Genomic DNA, 10,843 nt, shown 5'->3' with positions numbered 1-10,843 from the left:
CCGGCTCGTGTGACTTAGTTGTATTTTATTTCTAAAATTTTTACTAAATTTTTCTTGTCAATATTTGAGTTATTTATGGTTTCTCGCTTTAGTTTAAATATTTTTCCGGACGTTCTAGCTGTCCGGACTGACATCGGTCACCGGAACAGTAGACTGTGCGGAATTGCTACAGTGAGGGTGTTACAATTCTTCCCCTCTCATTTAAATTTCGTCCTTGAAATTTACCCAGTGTAAATAGCCGAGGAGCTACTACCTCTTTATTTCTTTACCTTTCCGTGTTATCCTACTTCACTTTCTCCTTAGTCTCAATCCTGTCATTAAACAGTTCTGTACTCATCCTTTTTCATCTTAAATACAGTCTGCTTCTCATCTCCATTCGCTACCTCATTGTCTCTTCACTCTCTTATTCCATACCTTAACCTAAAATAACCAGGAAATACAGATCTGCAATAGTGTCACCTCGACTCATATGAATGCAATGCATGATATGCAATCTATCTAGGTCCAGAAATGCCTAAACCGCGCTCTGATACCACTAAATGTGACACCCCTTACCCGACTACAGTGTAGCCGAGCAAGTTATGCCACTCGATTAATGCGAGCACTCTATTTTATCTTAATTCATTTTTATTCTTCCTTTTTAATATAACTTGTGAAATATAATTTATTTAAGCCATTTATCGAAATTATAATTTATTTAAGGTTCCGAAAATTTTAAAGAAAATCCGACAGAATACCGGCTAAAAATGGAGAAAACCGTTCTTCGGAACCTGTGAAAAACACTTCCTATATTCATATTCAATCATCTCAATTCCATTTATCAAAATCTCAACATTTTTCAACCATTCATTTCTCAATCATTCATCACATGTGATAATCTTATATAAATTATAGATAAACATTCACTTTTCCATTTACAAACACAATTCTCATTATTTACATGAACATCAAATTACATTTCATAAGTTCATTTACACATGAGAAAATAAAATCAATTACAAAATACCAAAATGACACCTAGTGTCCTACCAATGCACTGCAGACGGTGAGGTGACACAGACACTATGCAGAACTGTGAACGGCCTTACCCAATCTGTGGTCTACTGGGCCCTCTGTCCAAATCTTCAGTACCTACGCATTGCAAAAGCGACGCGCTAAGCATAAAGCTTAGTGGTGCAAATAATACAAGAAAATATAATATGCAAATAAAAATAATAATTTCCTTGCTATTGTGTTCATAAGAAATGAATAATTACTAACTTATTGTTTAGTCGAGGGCTAATCATGTTTTATGATATTAACTTCTTCATGCATTTCGTTAATTATTTTCTTCATGATCTTGAGCTTCTTTGTATTTTTGTAATCATTCCTGATTCTTAATTTTCGTATTTTCTTTAATAATCAGTTCAATCACAGTTATACTTTTCCATGCCCAAGTAACCTATCTTTGGGCGATGGACTAGATAACGGTCGTTGTACTGGACACCGCGGTGCCTCGGGCCGTCATACCATGGGGCCTTGAGCGTCAACCACGTATCACGATCAGTATGGCTAAAAAGCCATGATATCACATAATCGGGCACAAAAGCCATGAATACGGGCATAAAAGCCATGAATACGGGCATAAAGCCATGAATACAGGCATAAAGCCTTTCCTTTCGCAGTACTGCTAAAACAATACCCTATTGGCATGCCAAACTATCCAAACCAATCACATTAGGCCTACTAGGGCATTTTGCATTTTTAAGTTTCACAATTTTTGAATTTCAAGTTTTCATGTCACTATTCATTTCATTAGTCAACTAAAATGTTGACTTTTGCATAAACAATAGGTACATTGGTTTTAGTACTCCCAACATACCACATGTTGTATTCAAAACTTGTTGGTTTTAGTCACTTTCTCAAAGTTTAGGTCATTTTGGCAAAATTGCCAATTTTTGGTTTTGGTGTCACTATTCACCTCATTGGTCAACAAAAATGTTGACTTTTGGATAGAAAATAGGTGTATTGGTCTTAACACCTCAAACATACCACATTTTGTATTTCAAACTTGTTGGTATTGGTTGCCAATACCATTTTTAAGCTTAATGCTAATTGAGCAAAATTTTCGGTTTTCATGCTTCATCTTTACTGTTCCATTTGTTATTTTTTACAGTGGGAATTTGAGGAAATGGTAAACATGAAAGTTGTTCCTTATTTTGTCTAGTTGAATTTCCTTTTTTGAATCACTCTATTTGGAGTTTTGTAGCTCAAGTTATGGCCAAAATAAGTTTACTGTTCACGTGCAATCGCTCATCTTTGAGATTTTGGAGTCCGCAGATTTTTGGTCCAACTTTGGTCAGTAATTTGATCAAGTTAAGTTCATAATTTGGTCTAACTTTCTTCATATGAAATGTTCTACTATGCCTTAGGTTTCCATCGGTTCAAGAATCGCCTAAATCCGAGTTTTCCAGGTCAGTTAATTGGCCATAAATTATTCCACAAAACTTGAAAAATTGTGATACAAATTTCTCAATGATCATAAGACATATGGAAATAGTTTCTATGAAGATCATTATGCCTAAAAGTGACTGCAACCTATTCCATTAATTAGGTAAAGTTTAAGTCCAAAAGCTGCCTAGTTAAGGAACCAGAATCTGGAAATGAGTCAGTTATGGTTACCTGACCATAACTTGAGTTCTAAAAATCAAATTGACATGATTCAAAAGAAAATAAAGATAAGACATAGAGGAACAACTTCCATGAAGGTAGTGTGGCCAAACAGTGGCTACAAACTGATTATATGGATAGGCAAAAGTAAGACACAAAAACTGAACCAAAGAAGGGTCCATGAGATAAATTATCTTATGGTAGGGAATTTAACCCTAACAAGTCATTAAACACTAAACCACATGAAAAAGGTATGTGGAACCTATTTTCCTACTATAAAGTGATATTAACATTCAAATAAATATATAATAATGTGTAATTACCCATAGTATACCTAGACTTATTTATTTAGTTTGAATCGATTGTTATACCAATTAGGGACTACAGATAGCAATACTGCCTATCTAGAAAATCATGAACTGACAATATATGTCTAGTATGATTGTTCTATAGGCTATATGCCTACTTACTGGCAATTGTGCCTAACTTTATTTCTGACTTTACAAGCCTGACAGCTATCCTCGTGCCTGACAAATGTATATAGGGTAGACATATGGCTGTCTAACCCGTATACTCCAGTATATCCAGCTTTTATAGTCTATTATAGGTTTCTTGGGCACTAGTAATAATTAATTAAGACTGAATATACAATAAGTAAACAGAAAAGATCCCAATAATTTAAATTGTTTCCAAAGTGAAATGAAAATATAAAATGCCTAGAAATTAGGAAATTTTCCATATATAGAATTATTATTTAAATTGTTTAGTTATTGTTATCATAAATTATGCACCACTAAGGGTTATGCTTAGCGCGTTGGTTTTCCATCGCATAGGTACTGGAGATCAGCAGTCGCCACAGTAGTGTTCAGACAAAGCTCTGACCAGATCTGCCACCATCCAGAGTCACCTCACCAGTCTTTTGTATTTTGGTAGGGCCCATGTATAGACTAGTATTTTGGTTCATTATGTCTAATCATGATGTAATTACTAGTTTATGATGTATTTCATTTTGGACTTGTAATTAAACTTTGAGATTGTAATGAAAACTTGTAATTTATTATCTATGAATTTCTATATGAATGCAATAGATGATACTTCATTTTGAGATCTCATGAATAGTTGTGAATGATATGATAAAAGAGAATATGATATGGAAATGTATGAAATGAAAATGAACATGTTAACAGGTAATTAGTGGAACCCGCTAAATGCTAATAAAACAGGGGAGGCTCTGTCCAGGTCTCCACAGAAATAAGTTATAAAAAAAAAAAAAATCTACACATGGATTATATGCCTTTAAATGATATTAAAAGTTTACAATAGACATGATAAGACAAGATAGGGTGCTCCGGCACCAAATGTGGCACTTTTTGCTCGGCTATACAATAGACGGGTAAGGGGCATCACAGGAAGTCTTGAGGAGCCTCTGTTTGAGTCAGGTACATTGGATATGGGAAATCACTGGTGACAAGTCCGTCTTTTATGAAATGTTTGTAATATGAAAAACTCATGTAATTAATGCATTGCGTATGTATGAAATGAATAATATAAATAATTTATGTTTGCCTAGTTTACTTACTAAGCTTTTAGAAGCTTACCCCATTCCCTTAATCCCAAATGCAGAGTTACAATTATAGAAGTGTCTTTGGGAGAGCTAACATCATAAGCAGTTATAGATTTCCTTATGCATGATTGACGTTTTTAGATTGGGCATGTAAAATTTTAAATGCATAGACACTGTGTGACGGGCACTAACAAATAGCACCCAAGTTCATCCATCCAATAAGGCAGACTTTGCATCCACTCAGCACAATATCAACCAATGTGATAAGGCACTAAGAAGAAATGCAGAAGAAAATGTATTGATCAAGTGTCAAGATACAATTAGAACCTGTCTAAGAGCACCTTGATCATCAAAATAAGACAAGCAATGTGATCAGATTGCTTGAATCCAAGTTCTTACAAGAAACAAGGAAGAAAATACAAGCTCACTCATTCAACAATGGTGGCAGAATTCTCTGCAATGTTTTCTCTCAAAAATGACTCTTCAAGTTGCCCAAAAAAAATAAGGAACACAGGTATATATAGATGGGGCACCAACAGAATGCTACCTATATGGCAATAAAAGACAAAAGAAATAAAAATATCCTCCTTAAAATGTGGCATTTGGTATGGGAAAGAATATTTCATATTTGGGATGACTGCCATGGGAAGAACATTCCAGATTTGCTCAATTGGCCAAATCATCTAAAGCCATGTGTACTGGTAAGATGGCAGCCAAGTAATCTCCAAATGCTGGGTTGGCCGAATGTGGGAGTGACATGTCACCTTATGGGTGATGATGTGGCACACTTGGGTGATGGCATGTCACTAGTTGGGTGCTGACGTGGTGCATTCGATGATGACATGGAGCACTTTGGTGATGACATGGCACACCTGGGTGATGACGTGGCGTCGTGCTACATATTGCCTATTTGGGTGAGAATGATCCACTTGGTCTCCAATAGTAAACATGATGATTCTATATGATTGGCATTTGTCTCCTGGCTCCTCCAATGGTCAATGACTTCCCTTGCCCTTGCTCTAGTAATGGGACATCTGAACAATGGAAGTGGTTCTAGTAGCTCCTCATCATCCCCTCCCTCTTCGAAAGAATTCGTCCTCGAATTCGGACCTGCATTAACAAAAGGAGAGAGATCAGAAACATTAAATGAATGGATAAAACCACACTCACCAGGTAGCTCTATCTTGTAGGCATTGTCGTTGATCATTTCCAACACCTTGAATGGACCATCACATCGTGGATGCAATTTTGACTTTCTTTGATTAGGGAACTGATCCTTCCTGAAGTGTACCCAAACTAAGTCACCTGGTTCAAACACAAGTGCCTTTCGGCCTTTATTAGCATGAGTTGCATATTGAGCATTTTTCTTTTCAATTTGCATTTTAGCTTGCTCATGCAACTTCTTAACCAATTTAGCTTTTCTTTTACCATCAAGACTATCAATATAATCAACAGGTAATGGTTACATTGAGTCAAAGGATTATAACCATATACAAGCTTAAAAGGTGAAAAACCAGTGGAAGAATGTACAACACGATTATAAGCAAACTCAACAAAAGGCAACAATCTTCCTAGCACTTCAAATTCTTTCGAATCACAGCACGCAATAAAGTGGTAAGTGTCCTATTGACTACTTCAGTTTGTCCATCAGTTTGTGGATGACAAGTCGTGGAAAACAAGAGTTTAGTGCCTAATTTACCCCACAATATTTTCCAAAAGTGACCTAGAAACTTAACATCTCTATCACTTACTATTTTCCTAGGTATGCCATGTAATTTGATAACCTCTTTAAAGAACAAATCAGCAATATATATGGCATCATCTGTTTTGTGGCAAGGTATAAAGTGTGCCATTTTGGAAAATCTATCAACAACCACAAATATGCTATCATGTTTACGCTTTAACCTCGGCAACCCCAATATGAAATCCATTGAAATATCAGTCCAAGGTTCCTTAGGTATAGGTAATGGTGTATACAAACCATGTGGCATACTCCTAGACTTGGCCTTTTTACACTTAACATAACTAGAACACAACTTTTCCACATCTTTTCTCATTTTAGGCCAAAAGAAGTGTTCTTGCAATATGCCCAAAGTCTAGGATACACCAAAGTTGTGACACTCCTCACCCGTCTACAGTGTAGCCGAGCAAAGCATGTCACACTTGGTGCCAGAGCACCCTATCTTATCTTACTTTATTCCTTTAATAATTTTCTTCTCATTATATTTTAATATTAATTATTTTTCGATGAAGAAACTAACAGAGTTTCTCCTATTTTATTAACGTTTCACGTGTTTCACTATTCACCTGTTTGAAATTCAATATATTATTTTAAAACATAAATCTCCTCATTTCATGCATCATCTATATATTTCAATTTCATATTCATATCCATATAATTTCATTCATATCCATTTCCATACATTCTCATTCATGCTCAACTCATATATGAAAATTTTCAATCTTCATTCATTTACATGATATACAATTTAATCACATATGAACTAACCGATTTATTAATTTACATCACATACCTATTAATTACATTTTCATAATCTATATTACAATACTATAACTAAGCATTTTATACAACATATAAATTATTATCTATATGGACCCTATCTACATGCATTGCTGAGAAGGTGACAACCTTGAATACTTCAGACACTTCTACAGATTAAAACTCAAAATTCTCTGTTTAATATTCGCTGGGCTTTACCTTTAGTATCTGTGTAACACCCTCCCTGTAGCAACTCCGTACATTCTACTGTTCCGATAACCAGTGTTGGTCCGGACAGCTAGAACGATCGGAAAAATATTTAAACTAAAGTGAGGGAACATAATTAACTCAAATATTAATAAGAAAAATTTAGTAAAAATTTTAGAAATAAAATACAACTAAGTTAAATGAGCCGGTGCCCAAGCGATGGGTAACCCAGAGGGAAGTTGCGGTTCTCGCAACTAGGAGCCCTAGACCCGGGTAAAAATTCATAAAATAATTTTTGGGACTCCAGAGAAGGGTCATTGAGGTTCCTATGGCATTAGAATGCCAAGAAAATATTTAGAAAATTTTTTCAATCGGTACAGACAATTTTGACCCGTTAAGCCAAACGGAGGGCATTTTGGTCATTTCGCCTTCAGAGACGATTTTTGGCCGACTTGTCCAGTTGAGTAAATAATTATTATGACATAAAATATGAATTAAGGGTGATGAAAAATTAATGTAAAGCTAGTAGAAAAGAAAAGAAAAGAAAAATCAATAAAAAGCAAATTATGACATCATTATGATGTCAATTAAAAATTCCCACCAATCAAAATTAAACAACCATTTAATTAGCTAATAAAAAGAGATAAATAAGACCAAAGAAATTAAAAAGCAACAGCCATCTTCCTCCTCCCTAAACCAGCCGAAACCATGCCCTAGACCAAACCCCCATTAACACATTCAACAAGCTCAATTTCTCTCCTCATTTCACCATAAATCCTCCTACTCCTTTCACTAAAATTCATCCTTGCACCTTGCATAACCCTTTGCCAGCCAAGAAGAAGAAAGAAAGTGAAGTTTAAGCTTGAAAAATTCTGCTCTACAAGAGGTTAGTGCACATATATACCTAAAACTCTTTATTTCCATGTTAGAGACTTAAAAAGGAGTAAGAATTTGTAAGTCAAATGAACACAATTTATGTGTATGTATACCATGGATTTCGGCAGCCCTAAGGAAGGGATAGGGTTGATTGTTTTGATGGACTTAAAGTGGACTAGAGATCATGTTTAAAGCATATATATAAGGGGATAGTGAATTAGTTAGTTAACTAAGTCATCTTGTGTAAATTCATAATGGGGATTAGGGTTTTGGGAGTGAAAATTTGATTTTGCTTATGAGATGGTGAGTGAACATTCTCATGGTCAATTAGTGACCATTTGAGGTAAGTTGACCATAATTTGAAGTGAACTAGAGTGTTACAAACAAAATTGGTAGGCTGCCTAGTGACAGCAGCAAGGAGGCTGGGAGTCCAGCCTGTTTGGACTGCCATATCTTTGGCTGTGTAGGTTCAATTGGTGTTTGGACAATTGGACATGAAACTAGACATATAATGACACAATTTTTCTGAAGAAACCATGCCCAAAAGACCAAAGCAAGTGGACCAAAAGTTGGCCCCAATCCGGATACCCTGCAAGCAGATTCTGCAGAATGACCAAATGAACAGTAACTGTTTATTTGGCCATAACTCACTGTAAAATGGTCCATTTGACCTGAAATGTTTACAGCAACAAGATAAGATATAGAAAAACAAATTTCATGAAGAAACCTATCCTAAATTATGACCAGAACCTATCCAACAAGGCACTCACAGTCACTGTTCATTGTACTGTAGATTTGGTAAATTCTACAGTTTTCCAATCCGGCCAGCTGTGGTTTTTGGACCATATCTAGAGCTACAAAACTCCAAATGGAGTGATTCAAAAAAAGAAATTCAACTATACAAAATAAGGAACAACTTTCATGTTTACCATTTCATCAAATTTCCACTGTAACAGTCCCTAATGGAACAGTAAATTTATGGTACAAAAACTGAAAAATTCTGCCCCTTAGTGCTAAGTTTGGAAATGGATTTGGTGATTAATTCCAACAAGTTTTAAATGCAAAATGTGATACATTGGGAGTGTTAAAAACCAATACACCTATTTACTATCCAAAAGTCAACATTTTTGTTGACTAATGAAGTAAATAGTGACACCAAAACTTGAAATTCACAAATTGAAGAATTTTAAAGTATCAAATGCCCTAGTATACTTAACAAGATTGGTTTGGATAGTTTGGCATACCAATAGGGTTCAGTTAGCAGTACTAGTCTCAAAAATTATTTCATGAATTTTCCCTTGGGTTTAGGGCTTCTAGCTGCGAGGACCGCAACTTCCCACTGGGTTACCCATCGCTAGGGCGCCGGCTCATTTTAACTTGGTTGTATTTTATTTCTAAAATTTTTTCTAAATTTTTCTTACCATTATTTGAGTTATTTATGACTCCTCACTCTAGTAATATTTTTCAGATATTCTAGCTATCCAGACCGACACTGATCACCAGAATAGTAGAATGTACGAAATTGTTTCAGTGAGGGTGTTACAACTCTTCCCCTCTAATTTAAATTTTGTCCTTGAAATTTACTCGGTGTAAATAGTTGAGGAGCTGCTACTTCCTTATTTCTTCACCTTACCAGAGAAAACAGATCTGCATTAGTGTCATCTCGACTCATATGAATGTAATGCATGTTATGCACACTATTCCTTTCCATCTATCGATGCCTAGGAACGCCTAAACCGTACTCTGATACCACTAAATGTGACACCCCTCACCCGTCTACAGTGTAGCCGAGCAAAGCATGTCACACTTGGTGCCGGAGCACCCTATCTTATCTTACTTTATTCCTTTAATAATTTTGTTCTCGTTATATTTTAATATCAATTACTTTTTGATGGAGAAACTAAAGGAGTTTCTCCTATTTTATTAATGTTTTAACGTGTTTTACTATTCACCTGTTTGAAATTCAACATATTATTTTAAAATATAAATCTCCTCATTTCATGCGTCATCTATATATTTCAATTCCGTATTCATATCCATACAATTTCATTCATATCCATTTCCATACATTCCCATTCATGCTCAACTCATATATGAAAATTTTCAATCTTCATTCATTTACATGACATACAATTTAATCACATATGAACTAACTGATTTATTAATTTACATCACATACCTATTAATTACATTTTCACAATCTATATTACAATACTATAACTAAGCATTTTATACAACAAACAAATTATGATCTATTTGGGCCCTATCTACATACATTACTGAGGAGGTGACAACCTTGAATACTTCAGACACTTCTGTAGATCAGAACTGTAAATTCTCAGTTTAATATTTGTTGGGCTTTACCTTCAGTACCTACGCGAGGAAACAAATCCATCGCGCTAAGCATTGCTGCTTAGTGGTGCAATAATATAATAAAAAAATAATATACAATAAAAAAATGCATCACAATTTGGATACTCTGAAATTTAATCTAATTTCATATAATACTTATAGTATTACCTATCTTTTGTTCTAATTTATTCCTCTTCAGATGTGCTCAATTCTTTTATAATAATTAAATTAACATATCGTTCCAATTCATTTTAATTCTTTCTGCTAAATAAATAATGTAATGTATTTTAAATATTCTTACTCATTTATTTAATTACTAATATTTTCAGTTGCTAATATTCTTAACTTATTTCACTAAATTTCACTACCCAAGTAACTTATGACAAGCTGACTAAACTGGATAATGGGTCGTTGGCACTGGACACTGCGGTGCCTCGGGCCGTCATACCATGGGACGCAGAACGTCAATCACATATGCAGTCAATATGGCTAAAAAGCCATGATAACACATAATCTGACATAAAAGCCATGAGTGCAGGCATAAAGCCATGAATGCGAATACAGGCATAAAAGCCTTTCGCGGTACTACTAAAATAATACCCTATTGGCATGCCAATCTATCCAATTTGACACGCATGTCTAGGCAATACATGGGCACATAGTACCATTAAGTGTTCATAAGTTTTATTATTTCA

This window comes from Hevea brasiliensis, chromosome 16 (genome assembly GCF_030052815.1).
Source record: "Hevea brasiliensis isolate MT/VB/25A 57/8 chromosome 16, ASM3005281v1, whole genome shotgun sequence".
NCBI lineage: Eukaryota > Viridiplantae > Streptophyta > Magnoliopsida > Malpighiales > Euphorbiaceae > Hevea > Hevea brasiliensis.
The sequence above is the reverse complement of the archived record's forward strand: the minus strand, read 5'-3'. Positions refer to the sequence as shown.